Consider the following 24,437-nt stretch of genomic DNA (forward strand, 5'->3'; position numbering starts at 1 on the left):
TTCTTAAATCTATTTTACCCTGTAAATGTATCTAAATATCGCATTGGTTTTCATTGAGTCAAAATCTGTAAATAGTATGCTTAGTATTCGTAATAATGAATGGTAAATTTAATTGAACTTTTAATTATTGTATGTCTTGCTTTTATGAGTGAAATCTCGAATAAAGCATACTTTGACTTGACTTGACTTGAAATTTAAATACACCACTCCATTAACATGGAATAGATATACCTAAATTACTTTTTTATTACATGGATAGTACAGTAGTCTTTGTCTTAGTAATCACCTGATTTTCATTAACATGCTACTATTACAATTGTTTTCATGCCTTAAAAGCAGCTAACCGTTCCTTTCTTTCACATTGGCAATAGACCCACGTTTCCGTTCCTCCTCTATATTCCATTGTAAACCATTTCACAATTGTAGTATTGTCTTAAAAGCCATATCATATCACCAAAAATGTGTTATTCTTTTTGTTTCCAGGAATGGTATATTGACAAAACCCTTACCATGGTACTTGTGCACACACAGCTGCACTTTTGCAGATTGTTTCTGTGACATTTCAGTGCCTTATCTGTGCCATTTTGATTGACACTGTGAGAAATTGGTTTGTTTGTTGGGTAGGTAGATGCCCTGCTCGAGCAACAACCACAATAACTATTAGGGAGAACCACAAAAGTCACTAAATTAACCTATGCCTAATCCTCCGGTAGCTTGGCTCAAAAGCAATCGGGCTTAACTTAAAGGCAATGTGTAAAATATTTAAATCCATCAAGGATGTATAAGAGCAGCAAATCACCAGTGAGGGTCCCAAGGAGCTGGAGTGGCTAATTGCTTTGTGGTGATCTGTTCATTCAAACAGCATGGTTTTGAGTCCATTCCTGAATTGCCCGGAGCAATGAGGTGGTCCTGAGGTGCAGGGAAGGCGGTTCCAAGCTTTGGCCACAAGGTGCGAAAAGGAGTGTCCTCATCTGTTGCGTCTGTGGATTCGGGGGGGTGTCAGCGAGGAAGAGAGAGGCAGATTGTAGGTGTCTGGTCGGTTGGTGGAAGGTCTTGCGTCTGTTGATGTATCCTGGCCCTTCATTGTGCAGGGCTTTGTAAGCATGGGTCAATATCTTGAACTGGCATCTCTTCTGAATCGGGAGCCAGTTTAGCTTTTGAGGTTGGGTGCGATTTATGTATACCTGGGAAGATCGAAGATGAGTCATGCCTCTGAATCTTGTATATTCTGTAGTCTCTTCAGGAGGTGAGTGGCGATGCCTACTTAGAGTGTGTTCCTTTAGTCCAGCCTGCTGGTGATGAGGGCCTGTGTTATGGTCCTTCTGATGTTGACTGGGAGCCATCTGATCTTGCAGAGAATAGGAAGGGTGTGCAAATAAGTGGATGAGACTGCATTTCCTTGTTTCTTCTTGGCAAGCTTGCTGTCCAAAATCATACCGAGGTTTCAGGCATGTTCTGTAGGGACGGGGAAGGGTCTAGTTTAACAGACCACCACGTGTCATTCCATGATGACGGGTTCTTCCGAAAGATGAGGACTTCTTCTTGTCCATGTTGTGCTTGGGACACTTGTCCTTCATCCAGTCGGTGACGTTCATCATACATCTATGGATGGTGGCTCTGGTGATGGAGGGTTGTTCTGCCAGCGAGAGGATGAACTTTGTGTGGTCGGAGATGATGTTGAGTCCATGCAATAAGACGGTGTTGGCCAGGGAGGGTCATGTACATGATGAAGAGGGTGGGGCTGAGGATGATCCTTTTGGGAAAGCTGCAGATGACCTTCTCGAATTCCAAGGTAAACAGTGGGAGATGGATTCTCTGGTTCTTCTGGTGAGGTATGAGGCGATGCATTTTAGGGCATCTTCCTGGATTCCAATGTGGTGGAGTCTGTTGAACAAGATGTGTGGTATTTGTACAGCACACAAACAGCCATAAAGTGAAAACACCACACAAGAAAAATCCCATGCCAATTTTGAATAATATGGTAAATAGCAATAAATTATTTTACACCAAAACAACAGAAATTTAATTAGTAGAACCGGAGAAATACAGTTGTAAAGATTTAGCTCAAAACAGTGATCAAAAGCACAAAGGGTGAACTTGAGGTATCTGGTCACACCGGACTGGGACAAAGTCACAAGTTTAGGCTGACCACGATGAAGTGCAGGCTGGATAGAGGGAGCAAGTTGGGCCCACTAAACAAAGTACCTTTAATCCTGGTTACACAGTGGTGCAAAGTCCTGTGTCGAGGATGCATCATGCTACACCAGTTCTGGGAGGTCTAGCATTAGGGATGTGTTGCACTACTGCAGTTCCAATGTGGAGCGGTGATGTGATGCATCGTACTTCATTGGTTCTGATTGGACCACTGCAGGGTTGGCAGAGCGCGTCCAGGCCCACAACTAAGGGTTCGGGGATGGAGTGGCACATTTTGGGGGTTTAGGACTCAAGCAAATAAAGTCCAGGTGCAGGGTTCAAGATAGCTGAAGACTTTTCTGTCCCTGAGGCTCTAATCATCAGGTGGCCAGTCAATTATAACTCACATGACAGAGAAGCACTACAAACTACACTCTCATCTGAACAATGCCAAACAGACTGAGACTACATTGAACCAAAAAAAACTATAAATCAGGTATACCCTTATACCTAAAGCAAAAACAAGGGAAGACAACACATGTCTTAATACTGCCCTCACACATTTTGCAGTGTCATGTTTCATCATTGGGACGCATCATACATCTAGGTGCAAACCAACACAATAGATGGAGCGCAATCTTTTTTAGACGAATAGTGGTGAGGGTAGAAAAAGAAAAGAAAAAGATGTGATGGTGCACATACAACACATAAAACAACGTGACACAACAGAAAAGAAAGAAAAAGAAGGGAGGTCTATTCCCTTCTATGGCGGGACCAAAATGTGCAGTATTGATTAGTTAAAACAACCTAAGGGTCACCATCAATATTTTTATTCTGTCTGTAGACCCCTGGATTGATTAAAATATACCTATGTCAGGGTATAAGGGGAAGGCGACGATCCCTATAGCCCCAAAAGAAGCCCTGCCCACTGCCCCGCCAATTTTTTCATTGGCTTGTATCTTTGTCCTTCGTAAATGCTGTCTTATGATTGATTATGAGGTGTGTTAGTCCCTCCTTATTATGGCCATGTCATAATTTGTACCCTCCCATGGCTACTTGCCCCTTTCCTTCGAGTGATGGACAGTATGGCATGTGTTATTTAGACTGTGAGCCCTTTTTATTAAACCCAGCCCGCACTCCCATTGTCCATGCCTTTCAACCCCTTCTCCCACCCACATTTATGTTGACCATGCCTTCTCTTCATTCCCCTGCCCGCACTCCCGTTGTCTGTGCTCCCCCCCTCCTGTAGTCCGTGATGCAATGCAATAGGTCTGGTATAAATGCGAGTCCTATTGCATTGCAAATGCTTGCTTTTATTTATTAAGCTTCGCTGGGCATAAACATTTCAGGCCATATTTACACTGTGTGCGTTGGTACATCACCGGGTTAAAGGTTGTGTTGTGTGGATTAGGGCCACCTTATGCATGTATGTTATGTTAGCATGGCTTTTCTGAATTTAAACACCTTTTTTTCCCTTGACTGCTTTTTGCGCATGGCACTGCTGCTGGTTGTTTTTGGAAGTTAGCTTTCTCGAAGGTCCTCACATGGGAAAGGGTTTGTTTTTCATATTCCTAGAAATACATCGTACCCTCAGCCTGTACAGTGAGTGCTGAGCCGCCAAGGTCATCATAACGTGTGAGCCTGTTTTTCAGCATGCCCGTGTAACACTTTCTAGACACAATATTTTGGCAGCTGCGAGCTGAGTGAGATTCTGCTGCGTTTGTCATAGCACACTTGACATAATCACACACACTTGGAAGAATCCAGGAATGCAGAGACATGCTGATCCTGATGTAATTTACACTTACTGAACGGAAAGGTAATGGGGTCCCCCGATGCTCATGAGACCTTCTATATTTTATAATATAATAATCATATATAGGGAGGGTGTTTAAACTAGGCACTATATTTTACCTTATTTCTAATCATATGTCTGCTTATGTTGTCTAAGATACTGCGTATGCAGACACGTTGTTAAAATAAACATGTTAAACTTACTGTGTCTCTTTATAACTCCAGGTGCGAACTAGTATGATAGTATAACCAAAGCGTGTTTTCACTTCCCACCATTCCTGAGATTGTCCTAAGTCGCATGTTTGGGTTGTCTAATCATTGGGAACTGTGCTATAGGACGAAGTTCTAATGTGACAATGATTGCTAGCTGGTTGGTGTTTTTAGGTACGGAGGTGAGTTTTTGGCACACCATAATGCTCTGTGCACAGTTCTGTATATGAGCAGAAATCCTTGCAACATGGCGCATCTAACGAGTGTAGTCTTAATGAGATACACTTGAGTAGTGCTTATTTTAGTCCGTGACACCATCACTCTTGTTTCCGGATAACAATAGTGACGGATAAAACTTACCTATATATCCTTTCAAACGGTTTTCTTTGAATTACTACCCAGTTAGACACATCGTACCTGCTCTGTTGCTGGTGGAGGGAGAGCGGGGGACACCATGCACAGAACTCTATGCCCCAGAAGGCTGCAGGCAAAGCAGCGAAACAGCAGCCTCTCCCACCTGACACCTGGGATTTCAAAAACTCCTCGCGCCTCCCGCTTCGCGGGAGATGGATCGTACCTGCTCTGTTGCTGGTGGAAGGAGAGCGGGGGACGCCGCGCACAGAACTTTACGCCCCAGAAGGCCGCGGGCAAAGCAGCGGAACAGCAGTCGCTCCCCCCTTACACCGGGGACTTCAAAAACTCCTTGCGCCTCCCGCTTCGCGGGAGATGGATCGTACCTGCTCTGTTGCTGGTGGAGGGAGAGCGGGGGATGCTGCGCACAGAACTCTACGCCTCAGAAGGCCGCGGACAAAGCAGCGGAACAGCAGCCCCTCCCCCCTGACACCGGGGACTTAAAAACTCCTCGTGCCTCCCGCTTCGCGGGAGATGCATCGTACCTTTTCTGTTGCTGGTGGAGAGAGAGCGGGGGACGCCGCACACAGACCTCTATGTCCCAGAAGGTCGCAGGCGAATCAGCGGAACAGCAGCCCCTCCTCCTTGACACCGGGGACTTCACAGGAGACACATCGTACCTGCTCTGTTGGTGATGGAGGGAGAGTGGGGGATGCCGCACACAGAACTCTACGCCCCAGAAGGCCGCGGGCAAAGCAGCAAAACAGCAGCCCCTCCCCCTGACACTGGGACTTCAAAAACTCCTCGCGCCTCCTGCTTCGCGGGAGACGCATCATACCTGCTCTGTTGCTGGTGGAAGGAGAGCGAGGGACGCCGCGCACAGAACTCAACGCCCCAGAAGGCCGCTGGCGAAGCAGCGGAACAGCAGCCCCTCCCCTTTGACACCGGATATAGCTAACAACTCTTCCCCGCATCGAGAGCCGCGTGTGGGCAGCGCAGGGCTAAGCCCGGGCAAAGGGCGGGCTGTCTGCGGCCATCAGGGGCCAGAGGAGGCTGGGCTGGGCTACCCCCCTTGCTATTATCTCTTGAAGGTACTGTTGATATTGCACGAGTACTTTAATAACACTAGGACCTAAGTAATGGGGAAAAGAAAATGTATGGAGGGAGGGGGTGAGGGCCCAAGTGTGTTGACAAAGGGGAAGAAGCCAAGAAAGACTAAGAAAGTAGCAACGCATGCAGGGGGAACTGTGTTATGGACCGTATTGACGAGTAAATCGAGGAATGTGGAACAGTACTTACGACCAACCATCTCCCTAATTGGGGGCCTGAAAGGGGATCTGGGAGCCCCCTGGAAGCACTGAAGGGGGGGGGGGGGGTTAAACAAGGCCCAATAGTGGTTCCTGACATGTTCCTAGGGAGAAAACAAGGTTATAGAGTTGAAGAACAAGGGAATGCTGAGGGGAAAAATTAGATCATCATTTCTGGTATACAACATAGAGCAATATGCCCCCTTGTGGTTGATCCAATTATTTATTTATTTATATTCTTGTATAGCGCAGGACTCGACCCCCGTAGGGGTATCTCCGCACTTGTGCTTCTACCAGAATAGCCCAATCAAAATGTTTACGCTATAGAGTGGCTGATATTTTAGGATGTAGAAAATAAATGGGTTTTTAGAAACTTCCTGAAAGACTGAAAATTAGTGTTTTGTTTCAAAGTGGGAGGGAGTGAGTTCCAAAGAATGGGGCCTTTATAAAAGAGGGCTCGACCTCCTTGTCTAGCTCTCCTGACTCTAGGAACCTGGAGTAGCTGCTGACTACTGGAACGCAAGGAGCGTCCTGGGCGGTAGAGGTTGAATTTTTCGATCATATATTTGGGGCCGGTACCAAATAAACATCTATGTATGGTGCAACAGATTTTAAATTTGACACGTTGCCTAACCGGCAGCCAGTGAAGTTTGGCCAAGAGGGGACGTGATGGAGTCCTAGGCTGGGCATTTAGAACAAGTCTTGCCGCAGTATTCTGGACCTCTTGTAGTCTATTTAGTTGTTCCTCATTGGCCGAGATGTACAGGCCATTACAGTAGTCAAGTCTACTGATCACTAGGGTCTGAACAAGTGTCTTCCTGTAGTTATCAGGCAGGAATGGAAAAACTCGACGTAAGAGTCCGATGACACAGAAACAGGATCCAGCAACTTGGCTTGTGTGTTCTTTCAGCAATAGTGCCTGATCTAACCATACTCCGAGGTTTTTTACAGACTGTTTCGGGTTAGGTGCAGGTCCAAGCTCCAAGGGCCACCATTTTGGAGACCACAGGAGAGTGGCCTCTCCGAACAGCATGACCTCTGTCTTGCCTACATTGCACTGGAGGCAATTTGAGGCCATCCAGTCCGACACTGCCCTCATGCCGTCCGCAAAAGATTTTTGTAATGTGGGTGTGAGGGTCTGAAAAGGGAACAGAAGTTGGGTGTCGTCAGCATATGAAATCGGGTTGAACCGTATGCTCTTACAATGTCTGCCACGGGGGCCACGTACACATTGAAGAGTGTCGGGCTTAGGCATGAGCCCTGTGGTTCTCCCTTGGTGAGCTCCCTTGAGATGGAATAGTGGGAGCCCAATCTGACTCCTTGCAGGCGACCTGAGAGAAAACTCTCCAACCAGGACCGAGCCATGCCTCCTATACCCACCTCTCTCAAACGCCCGAGAAGTATCTCATGTGACACCGTGTCGAAGGCAGCGGATAAATCTAACAGCACCAGAAGCATGGAACCCCCTCCATCCAGTGACATCCTGATGTTATCGGTCACTGAAAGGAGGGCATATTCGATGCTGTGATTGGGTCTAAACCCAGATTGAGAGTGGTCTAGACCTTCCACTGTCTCAATGTAGTTAGACAAGTGGGTGTTCACATGCCTCCCGGTCATTTTGCTAAGATATGGCAGGAGAGAGATGAGTCGGAGGTTTGAAAGATCAGTCCATGTAAGTGCTGCGTTCTTACGAATGGGTTTCACCACCGCTTTCTTCCACTCCATAGGCACCTGTCCTTCCTTTAAAGAAAGGTTTATGACTGATTGAATTTGAGCCCAAGCAGAGCTCTCAGGGAGGCAACCATTTTTGCAGGCAGAAAATCATCTGGGGAACCCTATTTTATGTGGCTAATGCGGAGAGGAAGGTCTAAATCACTAACTGCCGGGAAAGTCATAAGTGAGTGGTCTACACATGTGGGCAAAAAGGAGGGAGTTAAGATGTTGTTCCCTTGACTGGGGGCCTTCATTATTTCATCATAAATCATGTTGATCTTGTTTTCGAAAAACAAAGAAATGTCATCGCATAAGGACTGGGAAAAATCATCTGGGCTTTCGCAGGCCGCTGGTTTAGTGAAAGCCTGTAAAATTTTGTATAGTTCCTTGGGGGAGTTGCCTGCCTCTGCAAGTTGCTGCGTAAGACTGTTCTTCCTGGACAGCTTTATGTTTTTATAATATTTAGTTTGGGCGTCTTGATAAGTTTTCTTATTTACCTCTGTTCGGGCTTTCCTCCATATTTTTTCTGCCCTTCTACATCCCTGTTTCTCTATTCTTAGTGCTTCAATGTACCATATTTCTTGCTTAGAGGAGGGGTATTGTTTGTGTAGTTTTAGAGGGGCTAGTGAATCAATTGCTTCTTTAAGCGAGTTATTAAATTTAGACAATGCGGACTCCACATTATCCGTTTCAGTTAAAATAGGCCGTTTCCACACCCTCTGCATCTCTTCCACCGTAACTTTATGCCACTGTCGACGCCAAATTGTCGGGAGAGTGTTTTTTTGTAGAGGTTTGTTTATGCCCAGTAAAGAGAATTCCACTAAGAAGTGGTCAGGCCAATTAATCTGACCAGCGGGTTGACATCGTACTTTAGGGCAGTTTGAAAAAATTAGATCAAGAGAGTGACCCCCTATATGCGTAGGCCCACTATTATGTACTTATAGGCCTAGGGTGGATAGATCAGCAAGCAGGGATTGGGTTTCTGGGTGTGTGGGGATGTCAACGTGAATGTTAAAATCTCCGAGAAGAATAAAATCTTCCTTTGCTTTGAAATATGGGGCTAGTTATGTTATGTTAACAATGGTTTGTATAGCGCACTGACACCGGTTGGTTTCCTGGCGCTGTAAAGACAGAGTGTGGTCAGAGATGGAAGCTTATGGGTTAGTGGTATGCTTGTAGGTAGAGCCAGGTCTTTAGGAGTCTCCTGAATGACAGGAGGTCAGGACATAGCCTGATCTCGAGAGGAAGGGAGTTCCATAGGCTAGGTGCCAGAGTGCCAAATCTGCAGCTACCAGACCGCTTGCGTTTGAAGGAGGGTGTTTGTAGAAGACAGTGATGTGCTGAGCGTAGGCTTCGGGGCGGAGCGTATTTTATGATCACTTTAGAGATGAATTTGGGGCTTTTGCCATAGAGTGCTTTAAACATCATACAACTGACTTTAAAAATTCAGCGTTGAGTTACCGGAAGCCAGTGGAGTGTTTTCAAAAGGGGGGTTGCTGGGTGCCATCTAGGCTGGCTTAGAATCAATCTTGCTGCATGGTTCTGCACCATCTGCAGGCATTTTAGGAGGAACTGAGGAAGACCTAGGTAAATCGAGTTGGCATAATCTAAGTGAGAGATCACAGTAGCGATCACCACCTGTATCAGGGCTTCACGGGTCAGAAGGCGACGAACCTTCCGGATTTTCCTTAGTTGGAAAAGGCATTTGGAAACTACCTGACCTACTTGCGTTTTAAGCGACAGGTCGCTATTTAAGGTAATGCCAAGCGTCTTTGCCGATGGTGAGGGGGACAGGGCTGGACCCATGTCTGTTGGCCAGTAGTGTGGACCCCAGTATTTGACACTGTCCCCGGTCAGGACCAGCTCAGTTTTCCCAGGGTTCAGTTTCAGATGATTCTGGTTCATCCAGGCTTGAATGAACCTCATTGTAGACTGGAAAAAAGCGATGGACGTATCTGAATTGTCAATTGTGAATAGGAGCTGTAGGTCGTCCGCATAATTCAGCACCGTAACCTGTTTCTTTCTAAGGGCCTGAATTAGGGGGAGATGTAAAGGTTGAACAGGTGTGGTGATAGGGACGAGCCCTGAGGTATGCCGCAGGTGATGGCTTGTTTAGTGCCCACTAAGTTACCCAGCCGAACTGCTTGGGAGCGGTTTGTCAAGAAGGACTTCAGCCAAGCCGCTGCCATGCCCTGGATGCCAGCCTGTGTGACCCGGTCGATCAAGATGGTATGGTCGACCGTGTCAAAGGCGGCTGACAAATCCAGGAGCACTAAGGCCTGCGGAATACAGTTGTCTGCACAGTCCCTAAGGGTGTCCATGACTGCCACTACCATAGCCTCTGTTGAATGTGCAGGGCGGAAGCCTGCTTGGTGGATGTCTAGGCAGTTTGATGTCTCGATAAAATTAGACAAGCAGTTGGCAACATGCGCCTCCAAAACCTTCGCCAGGAAGGGGAGGAGGGAGATAGGTCGGTAGTTTAAGTTACAGGTGGGGTCTGCGCCCGGTTTCTTCAGGAGGGGTATTACTGTTGCTTCTTTGAAGGCGCGTGGAACTTGTCCAGTGGTCAGTGAGCCATTCAAAAGAGAGCATGCGGGTGCCAGAATCACTGATAAACTGTCTTTTAAGATGTAAGGGGGGCATTTGTCAGAAGTGATCAAAGAACAGTGAGCGACCCAAAATACCCTTGAGGGCTTGGGTGATTAGATAAAGGGGTAAAATTGCCTTCAAGGGAATTCGTTTGAATAATATATGTTGATTTTAGATTAATTTAGAAGGATAACTTAATGATCCCTATGTGTAATTGATACACTACATAAGGTATTTTGAATGACCTCAACAAGGTCTAAACATATACACAACATATAAACAACAAGCACAAGGGTGTATTTTAGAAAAATAGAATTTATCAAAAAAATTAAGTGGAAAACAATGTCATATACAGATGAAAACAATTCAAATAGCAATTAGGACTGCAGGTACATAAGGGAATAAAATTGATAAGTGACACAACAGAACCTAATGAACAACTATCCCAGGTCAAAATCAATAAGACAATAGAGGGATAAGATGAGTGTCGACGTTTTGGTCTCCTAAAGAATACTTTTCGAGACCATCCTCAGGACTGATGTCAATTGCGTACTGTATAGGACCAAATGTAATCTCAGTCAAAATGCTGCTGATTTAATGATGAAAATGGGTCGACCACAGAGTTGTGTTACCAAGAATACTGGAAATGCTCCTATTTATTTTTAGCAACGCCACTTAAGTGTGTTAAAAATGGCGATCAAGGTTTTCTTAGGCGATGACCAGATCGGAAAGTGCTCTAAATGAAGGTGAATTGGCCGCCAAATAGTGGAGGTAGTCTAAACACCGAGCAGAAATGAAGAAAAAGTCTTCTACCGTCATGAAGTTGATTTTGGGACTTAATCTAAAAGGTCCACCAAGTCAGTATGGACATCTGTTAACACTGCATATAGTCGGAGCAAGTTCTCTAGTATCACAGGGTAGATCGAAGTGAATGCGTCAAGCAGCAAAGCAGAGGCAAAACCAAGCTAGCATGTCCGAACAAACTAACAACAAAATTGCTACAATGGACAGAGGTAATCAACAACACCATGCCAATCTGAATGAGACACCGAAAGTTTACTTAGTGAATGTTCCGAAATTGGGCCAGGATCGAGAATCAAGTGAATCTGTAACTAATAAGGCTATTCATTGGATTAGGCATACCAGGGGTTGTCGATCCGTGATAAGAGATGATATTGTCAGGGCACAAAGGCTTATTACCCAAGGGGGCAAAACTGTATTGAACTGGTCTTTAAACAGGCAAATATGGCAGAAAATGTAATATTGTTGGAATTTAGAAGGTACTCTCCAGATTATTCTGCCATACAAATGAGATCTTCTCCCCCCCCCAACAATGGCTGGCCAAAACTGGAAAGCGAGTTTTTGAAAGTCAACAAGGCTGTTCGGGATTAGAGTCTAATGATTGACTACCAGATAAAGGTGACCAATCAGGCCTCTCAGTCTCTATCGTAGCGGAAAGTCCGAGCCTGCTTGTAGATTCTAATCCAGGCATTATTTGCACACCAGTAACCTCGTGGTTGTTGGAAGATCAGGATAACCCCATGTCAGGTCACGTCCTAGAAGGGCCAAATTTAAATTTGAACCCTAATCTCCCTGATGGCCTTGGTAAATTTGGTTCAATCTTATCTTGGAATGTTGCAGGATTGAACACGACGATTCTAATTCCGGAATGGGCCTTGTTTATTAATTTGTATAATATCTGTCTATTCCAAGAAACCTGGCTACTTGAAGCACAGTATTTCCCGGGGTTTCTAAATTTTAGTGTACCCGCGGAAAAAGTTGAAAGAGGGCGACCTTCAGGGGTTTAGCTATCTGGATTAGCCAAGACCTAGGAGTTAGTGTAAAGGTGCTCCCTTCAAATCATAGGGATATACAGATTGTTACCCTTAAGTATAGACAGGCTAAACCTGTAGATATCTACAATGTATATGCGAGGAATACTGGGGGCAAAAAATCAGAGACTATTGCCCCCCTAGAAGAACTTATTAAAAGATACTCCACGCAATCACATATAATTGTAGCAGGCTATTTTAATACGACTTTGGAGCCGTTGTTAAGTGGCGACTTGAACCTCACAGATGAAGAAGATAAGCAGTGGGGAGTTCCTAAATTAGAATTGGAACCTGTAAAGAGGTGGACTGAGCTGACAATTCAGATTAATTGCATTTGCTTGAATAAGGGGTTGTGGGCAACCAATGGCAGGACATCGCAGGATAAGCTGGGTGCTACTACTTTCAATAGCGGCCTACGGGAAAGTAGAATTGACTACATTTTAGTGAGGCTTGGAATGTGGAAACACCTAGAGGACATGATGGTTATTGATCGGTTGGAGAGCGATCACAATCCTCTATGCATATTCTTGTCTTATTGGAAGGCACCTACGGTTCAGGGGAACAAATGAAGTGTCCTTCCCAAATATAGTTCTTGCGAATGATATACGCCACATAAAATGGGCAAAATTGCTAGAATGCAAGGAGCATATAGATTTTATTTCAAGCAAGCTGGAGCAAGCAACAAGGGAGTTGGGGGTACACGCCAGTAGTGGTGGTACAGACCTAGATTTAGAATCTGGTACTAGGATACATGAAACATTGTTTAACCAATAAAAAGGTTTGTTTGTCAGACCATGTAAGGCGAATAAGGCACAAACTAACCACTTTCCACGCTGGTATTCGAAAGCATGTTGACAAGCACATCATGATTTGGGTCAGGCTATAAAGTTTGGATCTAGTATCGCTGTACGCCTTAGAAAGGACAGCCCATAAAAGTGTAATATCCAAATCAAAGCAACTTGGGATGAGAAGAGGTGGCAAGAGCTCAAGGAAGCTAGTGCCCCAAAGAATTCTAAATGTTTTTTGGAATATACTTAAGTGGGGTTGTGAGGGCCAACCTGAAAAGCTGCAAAACTGGGTAGCCCAAGAAGAGTGGGTGGCTTATTTTAAGCCGCAATACGCGAAAAGTGTGGAACCAAATACAAGGGCAGAGGTTATACGCCCACCCTTCTTGGAAGATCCATTTAATATTGGGGATATAAATTGCGCCTTAGATTCTGTGGTACCAGGTAGGGCGCCAGGTATAGATGGCGTACCAGCAGATTCTTTTGCATGATAGAGAATCTTGGGGGAGGTATATATTATTGCTGGCAAATCTAATAGCAAAGGGAGCATCTATACCCGAATCGTGGAATGGTGCGGAAATTATACCAGTTTTTAAGAAGGGGGGATAAGTCACTCCCTGGTTATTACCGCCCAATCAGTCTGATTGATAGCATGCAAAAGATCTTTGGTAGACTGATTTTGAAAAAAGTGCAGGAATGGGAGCGTGAGCAGAATATTTTATCCCACCTCCAAGCAGGAGTTAGAGCCTGTATTAGCACAGTCGCCCAAATATTGCATTTTGCAATGCTTCATTGGGAGACTGTCCAACTAGGTGGGGGTAGTTTATAATCTGCCTTCATTGAATTGAGTGTCCCTATAGGAATTATTCAAAAAAACATTCAATGAATTTCAAACAGCCACAAACGTGGTCAATTATTTCGCAGAAAGCAAGGCAAACAGAATTAAACTGTTTTATTATTCAAAATATATTTTTATCTATTATCTTTCTTTGTACTTTTTCCACATACACAACTTCAATATGGCAACAGAAATACTACGATATTGGCAAACAGAGTTCTCAGTAGTATAAGGCAACTTTTGTCATACAGATGGGACAATAAATAAATACCATGTCCAAAACAGTATTAGTCACTGAATAGTCATTTAACAGCCAAAAGATGAGACAAAAGGTAAACAAAACGTTGCCAAGCGTCGACGTTTCGGTCCTCAATCGGTTAAAATAATCCAAAGGACCATCTTCAGGACCACACGTTGCACATATTTATCTAAAAACAAATACATACATAAGTATATAATTTACAAAAACCTCGCCAGAATAGTAACGTCCACCTACTCCAAAAGAAAACACCGAAAATGTGACACCCAACACTTAAAAGTAACACTCAGAATGTCCACCATCACCAAAAACATAAAGACACCAATACCAACGTGCCATTACCAAAAATGGACTAAAATACACGAAAACATATTTACACAAGCTGGATAGCAGAGGGCTTACCCAGGACCTCCAGCCGGAAGCCAAAGCTTTATGCACTGCATAAGCCTTATGTCTGTTGACAAAGAGAAAACCACTATCATTATAGAGTGTGCTCAAGGAACCCTACCTAGGAGCTGTAAAAGCGACACGCACTCTAATGTGGCACATACCTACAGGGGAGAACAATATCCCAAAAAGACACTTCAATTGTACCGGAACGAAATCAATCCAAGAAGTACACACGTCACCTAAAAAGCAAAACACTGCATTACTGAATGTTAGCGTGCGTGTCTAGAAACCATCTAATCAAGCCCAGCCCTAAGGATAAGCAGGGAACTTAACAGCAGAAACTTACTGAAAGGCGTGGGACATGCACTGTCGTTACACCTCGATCCGCAACAGCGTTCGAACAGAGCATCGGAAATGAACCGTGTGAGGGCGTTTAAAGACGTCGTGACATCACACGTTCGAGGGAGCCATCTTGGTGCAGTCTGAGGTTTTCGGTGTAAGTGTTTGTGACTAACGCAAACCATGCGGAAACATCGGTACCGGTTTCAGAATAGAGCCGCTAACAATGGTGCCGTGTTACTCAAGGGGAAAGTGAAACCCTGCGTGGAACCGGCAACGTGCACAACTTCAATTCATATAAAATAGATGTGCAGTAATAGGCATCAGGAGGGGGCCATAATGGAAAGGAGTCCTCCCAACCACGATCTAGCGAAGAAGAAATAAAGCGCTAACATCTGCTCCCAAAACGGAACATCCAGCAAGAAGGAAAAATGCATGCACTCACAGGGTGGCCACAGCATGCCACTCAATCATGGAATTCAAGCCCCTGTCTACGGTGTCACAAGTCCAGATCCATTTATTTTCCTTTAGAGTAAGCAAACGTTCCACATTCTGGCGCCGCTTGGTGACTTTAATGACATCACTAACAAACTAAAGCATTTCGTTAGGTTTATGCAATTGTTGCTGATAATGTTCAACTAACGGGGCAGTGATGACATTACACCTTATTCTAGACTGATGCTGTGCCACTCTTTTCTTAACTTGTTGTGTGGTTTTACCAATGTACGAAAGCATGCAGGGACATTGGATACAATAAATAACATTCTTTGTGTTACAGTTTGAATGGTGATACAGTTTGATGTCCTTACCATTGATGGTGCAGTTTTTTAGTATCTTAGTAGTATCACAAGCCGCACATGAGCCACAGGGGAAATGCCCGACCACGGGTGGCAACCTCCATTGGGACTGAATGGTAATAGGTGATGGTTCATTGTAGGCCCGTACCAAGAAATCTCTCAGATTTCTCCCTCTTTTAAAGGCAAACCGGGGCTGTTCAAGATGAGGTTCGACTTTACTGATTAAATGCCAATTGTTCTTTATGATGGATTTTATTTGATTAGATTCAGAGCCAAAAGTAGTTACACATGTAAGAGATCTTGTGTCCGGCTCAGATATCCCACTCTTTTCTCTTTTGGTCAGCAAAGCCTCCCGGTCATAATACCAGGCACGCTTCATGGCCTGTTTCACTAGTCTACGAGGGTAGGACCGCATCACCAATTTCAGTTGTAGCACCTTAGCCTCGCGAAAATAATCAGTCTTCTTGGTGCAATTCCGTCGAAGACGTAAAAACTGCCCAAAAGGAAGATTATCGCGTAGGTTGCGTGGGTGGTGACTATCATATTTTAAAAGGGTGTTCCTTGCTGTAGGTTTCGTGTACAGCCTCATTGCCAAGGTGTTATTATCGCTATAGATGGACAGGTCAAGGAAATTAATGGATAGTTTATCATTCTCAAGGGTGAATTGCAAATTGCTATCCTGTAAGTTTAACCATTCGTGGAACTCTTTTAATGCAGTCTCCGTGCCATTCCAAACTAGACAGACGTCATCAATGTAACGTAAGTAGTGGCGTAAGTTGTCACCATAGGGGTTGTTGTTATATATTACCCTCTCCTCAAAAGATGCTACATAAAGGTTCGCTATATCCGGCGCGAAAATCGCGCCCATTGCCACACCTTTAAGTTGGCCATAAAAATCAGACCCGAAGATGAAATAATTCTCTTTAAGAGCAATACTAGCACATTGGACTATAAAATCAGTGGGAACCTGATGGGGTCGTATTCGTGTCTCCAAAATATCAGTAATTATGGAGAGTGCATCTTCTTGAGGGATATTGGTATACAGGCTACTAATGTCCATGGTAGCCAATATATCGGTGGTGGGATCAAATGGTTGACCTTCAAGTTTTGTAATAACATCTCTGCTGTCTTGTGTGTATGCTCTGGTCAAAGGGACAAAAGGTTTCAAAAAATACTCAACATATTCTGCTAAGGGTTGGAGTATCGATTGGCACCCTGCCACGATAGGTCTTCCTGGGGGGGATCTGATGTCTTTATGAATTTTGGGAAGAGTATAAAACGCTGGTATTGTAAAATCCTTTTTATTCATATAATCAAATTCTTTAGTGCTTAGCCAAAGACCCTCAAGGCCTGTCGTTGTCAGTGTTAGAATCTCTTTTCGTATTCTTGTGGTGGGATCTCCTCTGAGTTTTTTGTAATGTGTAGGATTATTGAGTTGGCGGAGGGCTTCCTCATCGTAATCTGTTTTGTTTTGCAGAATGATCCCGCCCCCTTTATCCGCTGGTTTAACTATAAGCTCATCCAGATTGGAAAGGGTTTGGAGTACTACTTTAGCCTCTTTAGAAAAGTTATATTTAACATATTTTCTATGTTGAAACATTTGCTGAATTTCATTGAGCACTACATTCTCAAAGGTGATGAGATCTTTGGGCATCATATTAGTAGGCGGAAAGAAAGTGGAGGGACACTTCAAACCACTGATGTTAGGGATATATACAGTTTGAGGATTTGCAAAAAAATAGTATTTCAGACGTATCGTGCGAAAGAACTTGTACAGCTCCACATATGTCATGAAGGCATCATTCCTATTGGTCGGGACAAAAGATAACCCATGACTCAGTATCTCCACTTCTTTCGAACTTAACTCGTGTGAAGATAAATTGAAGATCGGAACAATGGTCAGATTTTGATTATTTTGCATCTCTTTCTCTGCTTCTAGAGTTACCACTCGTAATAACTGTTCCGTGTTTGGCGGAACCCTGGGGTGTATTGGTTCCTGTACCAACCCCTCCTGTTGTTCCGAGCACGACCTCTCTGTTGTTGTGCACCCCTCCCTAAAAAAGGAGAGGAATTGTGTCCTCTGCCCCCTCTATAATTTGAACCACTACCCCGATTCAAATTTTCATCGGAGCTTGAAGACCCAGTTTCAGAGAAAGTGGTATGTTTAGGGGCCCAGTTTGTTTGGTTATTAGTGGACTGAAAAAAATCTTTTTTTAAATATGGGTAAGTCCGTTCTTTGTTGTAGTTTTTTAGATCTTTCTGCAATTTCTCAGTCTTTTTTAAGATATTATTTCTTTGAAAATCAGTGATAACGGTATCAAGCTTTTTCAAAAACTCCTCAGTATCCGTGGCTACAGAGTCTTCACGGATCTGTTTCTCCAATTCTGCAATCTCTAGCCTAAGTTTGTCAATGTGTTTCAGTGCCGTCTCTATGCTCAAGACCATCCAACTTCTCGAACACTTATTTCCTACAAAACTAAAGCCAACCTTATAGTCCTCGTCCTCTATAAAAATTGCTGGTATATTGCGGACTTGTAATCCAATAGGGATAATGTTATTGCTCAAACAGTCGGTCAAGAATTTAGCATGTAACTCAGTTCTTATGAGTTTTTTATGCAATCGTTCTAGGGTGTTACGAGCCGTGGATTGTTGGATGTTTAAATTGTTGCCACTATTTTGAGGCCCTAACAATGAGGGGCCACCAGCTATTTTGGTTATGTAGTCATCGGTATAGGTGAGGGTTTCTTGTTCAGACATAGGGAGATGTATCTCTAGCAACACTACTATACAGTTTCAAATATAAACAATACACCAATACATAAACAGATATAAATAGTATATATATACACATATACACAAGGTGGACAGATACCTATATACAGAATAAACCACTTTCGTTAAGAAGGGCCCTTGCAGACAATAGTCTGCGCTTATCAAGTTTACACAAAACAGAGCCACCCAATATTCCCAGAGGGACTGGGTATAATCAATAACAATGAACACAAGTGTCCCTATAGGAATTATTCAAAAAAACATTCAATGAATTTCAAACAGCCACAAACGTGGTCAATTATTTCGCAGAAAGCAAGGCAAACAGAATTAAACTGTTTTATTATTCAAAATATATTTTTATCTATTATCTTTCTTTGTACTTTTTCCATATACACAACTTCAATATGGCAACAGAAATACTACGATATTGGCAAACAGAGTTCTCAGTAGTATAAGGCAACTTTTGTCATACAGATGGGACAATAAATAAATACCATGTCCAAAACAGTATTAGTCACTGAATAGTCATTTAACAGCCAAAAGATGAGACAAAAGGTAAACAAAACGTTGCCAAGCGTCGACGTTTCGGTCCTCAATCGGTTAAAATAATCCAAAGGACCATCTTCAGGACCACACGTTGCACATATTTATCTAAAAACAAATACATACATAAGTATATAATTTACAAAAACCTCGCCAGAATAGTAACGTCCACCTACTCCAAAAGAAAACACCGAAAATGTGACACCCAACACTTAAAAGTAACACTCAGAATGTCCACCATCACCAAAAACATAAAGACACCAATACCAACGTGCCATTACCAAAAATGGACTAAAATACACGAAAACATATTTACACAAGCTGGATAGCAGAGGGCTTACCCAGGACCTCCAGCCGGAAGCCAAAGCTTTATGCACTGCATAAGCCTTATGTCTGTTGACAAAGAGAAAACCACTATCATTATAGAGTGTGCTCAAGGAACCCTACCTAGGAGCTGTAAAAGCGACACGCACTCTAATGTGGCACATACCTACAGGGGAGAACAATATCCCAAAAAGACACTTCAATTGTACCGGAACGAAATCAATCCAAGAAGTACACACGTCACCTAAAAAGCAAAACACTGCATTACTGAATGTTAGCGTGCGTGTCTAGAAACCATCTAATCAAGCCCAGCCCTAAGGATAAGCAGGGAACTTAACAGCAGAAACTTACTGAAAGGCGTGGGACATGCACTGTCGTTACACCTCGATCCGCAACAGCGTTCGAACAGAGCATCGGAAATGAACCGTGTGAGGGCGTTTAAAGACGTCGTGACATCACACGTTCGAGGGAGCCATCTTGGTGCAGTCTGAGGTTTTCGGTGTAAGTGTTTGTGACTAACGCAAACCATGCGGAAACATCGGTACCGGTTTCAGAATAGAGCCGCTAACAATGGTGCCGTGTTACTCAAGGGGAAAGTGAAACCCTGCGTGGAACCGGCAACGTGCACAACTTCAATTCATATAAAATAGATGTGCAGTAATAGGCATCAGGAGGGGGCCATAATGGAAAGGAGTCCTCCCAACCACGATCTAGCGAAGAAGAAATAAAGCGCTAACATCTGCTCCCAAAACGGAACATCCAGCAAGAAGGAAAAATGCATGCACTCACAGGGTGGCCACAGCATGCCACTCAATCATGGAATTCAAGCCCCTGTCTACGGTGTCACAAGTCCAGATCCATTTCTTGGTACGGGCCTACAATGAACCATCACCTATTACCATTCGGTCCCAATGGAGGTTGCCACCCGTGGTCGGGCATTTCCCCTGTGGCTCATGTGCGGCTTGTGATACTACTAAGATACTAAAAAACTGCACCATCAATGGTAAGGACATCAAACTGTATCACCATTCAAACTGTAACACAAAGAATGTTATTTATTGTATCCAATGTCCCTGCATGCTTTCGTACATTGGTAAAACCACACAACAAGTTAAGAAAAGAGTGGCACAGCATCAGTCTAGAATAAGGTGTAATGTCATCACTGCCCCGTTAGTTGAACATTATCAGCAACAATTGCATAAACCTAACGAAATGCTTTGGTTTGTTATTGATGTCATTAAAGTCACCAAGCGGCGCCAGAATGTGGAACGTTTGCTTACTCTAAAGGAAAATAAATGGATCTGGACTTGTGACACCGTAGACAGGGGCTTGAATTCCATGATTGAGTGGCATGCTGTGGCCACCCTGTGAGTGCATGCATTTTTCCTTCTTGCTGGATGTTCCGTTTTGGGAGCAGATGTTAGCGCTTTATTTCTTCTTCGCTAGATCGTGGTTGGGAGGACTCCTTTCCATTATGGCCCCCTCCTGATGCCTATTACTGCACATCTATTTTATATGAATTGAAGTTGTGCACGTTGCCGGTTCCACGCAGGGTTTCACTTTCCCCTTGAGTAACACGGCACCATTGTTAGCGGCTCTATTCTGAAACCGGTACCGATGTTTCCGCATGGTTTGCGTTAGTCACAAACACTTACACCGAAAACCTCAGACTGCACCAAGATGGCTCCCTCGAACATGTGATGTCACGACGTCTTTAAACGCCCTCACACGGTTCATTTCCGATGCTCTGTTCGAACGCTGTTGCGGATCGAGGTGTAACGACAGTGCATGTCCCACGCCTTTCAGTAAGTTTCTGCTGTTAAGTTCCCTGCTTATCCTTAGGGCTGGGCTTGATTAGATGGTTTCTAGACACGCACGCTAACATTCAGTAATGCAGTGTTTTGCTTTTTAGGTGACGTGTGTACTTCTTGGATTGATTTCGTTCCGGTACAATTGAAGTGTCTTTTTGGGATATTGTTCTCCCCTGTAGGTATGTGCCACATTAGAGTGCGTGTCGCTTTTACAGCTCCTAGGTAGGGTTCCTTGAGCACACTCTATAATGATAGTGGTTTTCTCTTTGTCAACAGACATAAGGCTTATGCAGTGCATAAAGCTTTGGCTTCCGGCTGGTGGTCCTGGGTAAGCCCTCTGCTATCCAGCTTGTGTAAATATGTTTTCGTGTATTTTAGTCCATTTTTGGTAATGGCACGTTGGTATTGGTGTCTTTATGTTTTTGGTGATGGTGGACATTCTGAGTGTTACTTTTAAGTGTTGGGTGTCACATTTTCGGTGTTTTCTTTTGGAGTAGGTGGACGTTACTATTCTGGCGAGGTTTTTGTAAATTATATACTTATGTATGTATTTGTTTTTAGATAAATATGTGCAACGTGTGGTCCTGAAGATGGTCCTTTGGATTATTTTAACCGATTGAGGACCGAAACGTCGACGCTTGGCAACGTTTTGTTTACCTTTTGTCTCATCTTTTGGCTGTTAAATGACTATTCAGTGACTAATACTGTTTTGGACATGGTATTTATTTATTGTCCCATCTGTATGACAAAAGTTGCCTTATACTACTGAGAACTCTGTTTGCCAATATCGTAGTATTTCTGTTGCCATATTGAAGTTGTGTATATGGAAAAAGTACAAAGAAAGATAATAGATAAAAATATATTTTGAATAATAAAACAGTTTAATTCTGTTTGCCTTGCTTTCTGCGAAATAATTGACCACGTTTGTGGCTGTTTGAAATTCATTGAATGTTTTTTTGAATAATTCCTATAGGGACACTTGTGTTCATTGTTATTGATTATACCCAGTCCCTCTGGGAATATTGGGTGGCTCTGTTTTGTGTAAACTTGATAAGCGCAGACTATTGTCTGCAAGGGCCCTTCTTAACGAAAGTGGTTTATTCTGTATATAGGTATCTGTCCACCTTGTGTATATGTGTATATATATACTATTTATATCTGTTTATGTATTGGTGTATTGTTTATATTTGAAACTGTATAGTAGTGTTGCTAGAGATACATCTCCCTATGTCTGAACAAGAAACCCTCACCTATACCGATGACTACATAACCAAAATAGCTGGTGGCCCCTCATTGTTAGGGCCTCAAAATAGTGGCAACAATTTAAACATCCAACAATCCACGGCTCGTAACACCCTAGAACGATTGCATAAAAAACTCATAAGAACTGAGTTACATGCTAAATTCTTGACCGACTGTTTGAGCAATAACATTATCCCTATTGGATTACAAGTCCGCAATATACCAGCAATTTTTATAGAGGACGAGGACTATAAGGTTGGCTTTAGTTTTGTAGGAAATAAGTGTTCGAGAAGTTGGATGGTCTTGAGCATAGAGACGGCACTGAAACACATTGACAAACTTAGGCTAGAGATTGCAGAATTGGAGAAACAGATCCGTGAAGACTCTGTAGCCACGGATACTGAGGAGTTTTTGAAAAAGCTTGATACCGTTATCACTGATTTTCAAAGAAATAATATCTTAAAAAAGACTGAGAAATTGCAGAAAGATCTAAAAAACTACAACAAAGAACGGACTTACCCATATTTAAAAAAAGATTTTTTTCAGTCCACTAATAACCAAACAAACTGGGCCCCTAAACATACCACTTTCTCTGAAACTGGGTCTTCAAGCTCCGATGAAAATTTGAATCGGGGTAGTGGTTCAAATTATAGAGGGGGCAGAGGACACAATTCCTCTCCTTTTTTAGGGAGGGGTGCACAACAACAGAGAGGTCGTGCTCGGAACAACAGGAGGGGTTGGTACAGGAACCAATACACCCCAGGGTTCCGCCAAACACGGAACAGTTATTACGAGTGGTAACTCTAGAAGCAGAGAAAGAGATGCAAAATAATCAAAATCTGACCATTGTTCCGATCTTCAATTTATCTTCACACGAGTTAAGTTCGAAAGAAGTGGAGATACTGAGTCATGGGTTATCTTTTGTCCCGACCAATAGGAATGATGCCTTCATGACATATGTGGAGCTGTACAAGTTCTTTTGCACGATACGTCTGAAATACTATTTTTTTGCAAATCCTCAAACTGTATATATCCCTAACATCAGTGGTTTGAAGTGTCCCTCAACTTTCTTTCCGCCTACTAATATGATGCCCAAAGATCTCATCACCTTTGAGAATGTAGTGCTCAATGAAATTCAGCAAATGTTTCAACATAGAAAATATGTTAAATATAACTTTTCTAAAGAGGCTAAAGTAGTACTCCAAACCTTTTCCAATCTGGATGAGCTTATAGTTAAACCAGCGGATAAAGGGGGCGGGATCATTCTGCAAAACAAAACAGATTACGATGAGGAAGCCCTCCGCCAACTCAATAATCCTACACATTACAAAAAACTCAGAGGAGATCCCACCACAAGAATACGAAAAGAGATTCTAACACTGACAACGACAGGCCTTGAGGGTCTTTGGCCAAGCACTAAAGAATTTGATTATATGAATAAAAAGGATTTTACAATACCAGCGTTTTATACGCTTCCCAAAATTCATAAAGACATCAGATCCCCCCCAGGAAGACCTATCGTGGCAGGGTGCCAATCGATACTCCAACCCTTAGCAGAATATGTTGAGTATTTTTTGAAACCTTTTGTCCCTTTGACCAGAGCATACACACAAGACAGCAGAGATGTTATTACAAAACTTGAAGGTCAACCATTTGATCCCACCACCGATATATTGGCTACCATGGACATTAGTAGCCTGTATACCAATATCCCTCAAGAAGATGCACTCTCCATAATTACTGATATTTTGGAGACACGAATACGACCCCATCAGGTTCCCACTGATTTTATAGTCCAATGTGCTAGTATTGCTCTTAAAGAGAATTATTTCATCTTCGGGTCTGATTTTTATGGCCAACTTAAAGGTGTGGCAATGGGCGCGATTTTCGCGCCGGATATAGCGAACCTTTATGTAGCATCTTTTGAGGAGAGGGTAATATATAACAACAACCCCTATGGTGACAACTTACGCCACTACTTACGTTACATTGATGACGTCTGTCTAGTTTGGAATGGCACGGAGACTGCATTAAAAGAGTTCCACGAATGGTTAAACTTACAGGATAGCAATTTGCAATTCACCCTTGAGAATGATAAACTATCCATTAATTTCCTTGACCTGTCCATCTATAGCGATAATAACACCTTGGCAATGAGGCTGTACACGAAACCTACAGCAAGGAACACCCTTTTAAAATATGATAGTCACCACCCACGCAACCTACGCGATAATCTTCCTTTTGGGCAGTTTTTACGTCTTCGACGGAATTGCACCAAGAAGACTGATTATTTTCGCGAGGCTAAGGTGCTACAACTGAAATTGGTGATGCGGTCCTACCCTCGTAGACTAGTGAAACAGGCCATGAAGCGTGCCTGGTATTATGACCGGGAGGCTTTGCTGACCAAA

Source organism: Lissotriton vulgaris, chromosome 2_2 (genome assembly GCF_964263255.1).
Source record: "Lissotriton vulgaris chromosome 2_2, aLisVul1.2, whole genome shotgun sequence".
NCBI classification, from domain to species: domain Eukaryota; kingdom Metazoa; phylum Chordata; class Amphibia; order Caudata; family Salamandridae; genus Lissotriton; species Lissotriton vulgaris.